Below are 3,774 nucleotides of genomic sequence, written 5' to 3'. Positions count from 1 at the left end.
ATGTCTTAGCCTGGTTATAGGTCTAGAGACAACTAACTATTGGTGGGCCACGAGGGGCATCAATATTGTTTTGCCTGGCATTTCCTTCAGAGAAAGTCACTGCTGGCTTAGCAGACAATAAAGACAGAAAAGGCAACATTTCAGGGGATGGGGTGTGAGAACATCTTCTACAAGAGGTAGAGAGACTTCTTTGGGTGACATAAACCCTTGAGCACCCGAGGGTCCAAAGTTCTCAGCTTCAGTGGGGTCCTCCGACACATCCCATTCCAAGTTACAGGACCCTGTTCTTTACCAACTAATGCCCTCAGTATCACCTCCCAGCCTTGGACTTGAATTTTTGCTGTAATTCAGCCAGCTTTATAATGAGGGATTTGGATTGATTTTTCACATTTTGAGCTCTGTGGCTGTTGGAGAGAAGATTCTCTTTTAGGGCACGTTTAGAAACATTTAGACTGTTTATTTGCATCTGGAATCGGTTAATTTTATCACCGAATTCATTGTCCTTTGCTGTATTCTGAGATGCTAGAAGTTGGTTAATTTTTTAATCACGGAGTGCATTATTTTTCTTTCCCAGTTTATCCAGAGATGCTAGAAGTAACCAACCAGCAGCATCATTTTCCCATTTTTCCCACAAACTGTTTTATATACAGAGTTACTAAATCCATTGCCTCTCATATTTGGTGAATCAGGTTAATCAAATGTATTTGTCACAGTTTGCCAAATAGTTCATATCATAGGTTTTCAATACTTAAGAAGCTTCTAAGAGAGAGGCTTCAGTAACAGTAGGCATTGGCATTGGCAATGCCTATTCCTGATACTTCAAAAATTCATCATTAGACTGCTGAAGCTGTAGAACCACTTCTCAGTCAGGGCTTGCTACAGCAGTGGTTCTCAAACTGTGGGTCACTACCTCTTGGGGGTGGGGCCTATCAATCCTTTCACAGGGGTCACCTAAGATCATTGGAAATATATTTTTACATTATGATTTATACCAGTAGAATTATAAAGTATAAACAAACATAGTTTTATGGTTAGTGGTCACCACAACATGAAAAACTGTATTAAAGGGTCACAGCATTAGGAAGGTTGAGAACCACTGCTCTAAAGGAACAGAACTGATAGAATATATGCATACACACACATTTTGTATATGTATATTTGTATACATATACACATGCATACACGCATACACACATATATTCATTAACAGAAGGCCCAGAATCCAGTAATTATTTAGTCCACGAAACTGGATGTCTGTCGCAGGTGGTCTTTATTGTATGCCAGAATCCTGAAGAAGTTGACTTTAATGCCAATGAAGGAATGGACTTGCCAGTAAGAGCAGCACCAAGCAGGCAAAGAAAACAGGCTTCCATCTTCTGTGTCCTTTATATAGGCTGCCACCATAAGGATGGCCCAGATTAAAGGTGTATTGTCGCATCTCAAAAGATCCAGATTAACAGTGGGTCTTTCTAGTTCACGTGATTTAATGAGAAAAAAGCTCTTTACAGGTGTACCTAGCCACCAGGTTAATTCCAGATGTGGTCCAGTTGACAACCAGAAACAGCAATCACATTCCTCAAATTCAGCTTTCCCCAGGTATTCTTAGATCAAGAGCCGAGGAGGGCTCTTGAGTTCCTGCAGCTTTGTACAAATGCAGCCTGAAAGTCAGTGCTAATCTTTAGGTGAAAGCCTTCTCTCATCAGCTTGGTTGGGAGAGGAAGAAATGGGAACACTAAGCCCAAGACAGAGCAGAATCAGTTCCTTCCATCAGTGAATTCCAGTCTTTTGTTCCCACTTGGGTGGGCTCTGCCATGAGAGTGGGAATTCAAGGACAAGCTTGTGCACTTACTAACTCCCTAGAGAGGAGGCTCCAGAATAGTCCTCCCTGGCTATGGCAATACCTCAAGTAGCCTGTGGCCCTAAGTTTTAGGACTTCAGTCAATGTTCTGAAACAAATGGGACTGTCCTGTTCTACAAACACCTGTTCACACCAGTGACAGCGCTTGGAGCATCATGCTACAATCTTATCCTTAGTAAGAACTTGGTTCCACCTGTTGCGTGCTTACAAGTCCTAAGAGCTTGTTGTGCTATACTTACCAATGACATTCTTATGAGATGGGAACTTGATCCCAGTCTCACTGAGAAAACCAGAATCCCAGGGGCCGATCTGGAATATGAATCCACTTATGATTCCAACACTCAATCTATGTATAAAGAGCATTATAGTCACTGTCTTGTGTACTGCTCCCTCCCCACTATGAAGTTCAGAATTGTGGTGTGGCATAGTTCTTAAATGGGCTTGACATATTTTTAGGCCCATCAAACATTGTGGAGTCAATAAATAATGTGCACACTATTTTCCCTATATATCAGCACACAATAAACTTTTCCATGTGCATGTGTGAGGATTTGCTCTAGGTGCTAGGGATGCATACCTCAGTGTACAAAATAAACTGAAATCTGTGCCTTCATGGAAATTCAGATTCGTTAAAGTCAAGGTCCCACCCCTAGATGAAGAGCTACAATGGTTGCCCAATGGCTGCTAAGAAAGGAAGCTTTATTTTCTTCAGGGATATGCTCCAGCATGGTTATCCAATCCCAAGTGGTCAGCCTTGAACACACGTGCATATCAGCAATGCTAAATGGACTCAGTAGGTCCATGTAATACATACACTTATGTATGTAGCAATAGTAATTAATGAGGTCATGAGTTTGGGAGGGGTAATACTGGGGGAACTGCAGGGTTGGGGGAGGGCCAGAGTGATGTAAATGCAGTGCTCATACATGATGTTCTCAAAAAATCAGCGATTTTTATATAATTTATGCATAATACCTATATACAAAATGAATATTTAAAAATATACATTGTTAACTAAATGAAGCAAAAATTTAAATTATTAAGTCTCAGTGAAAATTTTGCTCTTTAAAATTAGTCTTCATACTGAACTTACTTGCAAAGCAATAACATCTAACTTTATCACAAGGACAGGATCTACAAGACAAGGAAGGAACTTGTAGACATGCTCAGCCAGAGATTAGTGCAAATTACAACGACGTTCTTAGTGAAGTAGAATAGCTTTATTGATGATAATGATAAGGAATTTTAGGAGCGTGGTCTTACGTAAGAAACCTGACTAATCCTTGTGTTTTGGCTCCAGGTCTTAAGGTTTTTTTGAAAGTGGAAGTAAATAGTTTTTTCCCAGTGGGGAAAAATTCATAATTTTATCTCGAATTGCAGTCCTCAGGATTTTAGAAAGAGGCATCTATACATTTAACACTAGGAGAAGGCAGTGAGTCGGTTTGTCTTTAGTTTCCTTTTGTCCTCTCTTCCCCGGCCACTAGCGCGCGCGCATTCGGCCTCTATTACCAGGGATAATTTTCGGATCCTTACAAGAAAGGCATGGGAGGTATTATCTCCTCTGTAACCGTCGAGGAAAACCGAGGTGTAGGTCCACGGTTTGGGACATAGCATTGTGGTGGTGCTTCCCTGTCACTGTGGCTGTTCTGTGCCCATGCCAGAATATCCTACGGCTTCCCTTTCCGCATGCCGCCTACCCGAAAAATACATTTCCCACAATCCCACGCGCCGACCGGGCCTCGCATGGGGTGTCCTCAACGTTGCCGTTATGCTTACGGTTACCTAAATCCACATTACGAGAGGAACTGAACTATTATCTGCTTTTCCAACCGCATTTTTCTTTTTTTTCCCTTCTGTGACTACCGGTGTCCTAGAGGAGAGCAAATTTATTCAGGCTACTATTCTGGACACCTTTC

This window comes from Arvicola amphibius, chromosome 2 (genome assembly GCF_903992535.2).
Source record: "Arvicola amphibius chromosome 2, mArvAmp1.2, whole genome shotgun sequence".
NCBI classification, from domain to species: domain Eukaryota; kingdom Metazoa; phylum Chordata; class Mammalia; order Rodentia; family Cricetidae; genus Arvicola; species Arvicola amphibius.
The sequence above is the reverse complement of the archived record's forward strand: the minus strand, read 5'-3'. Positions refer to the sequence as shown.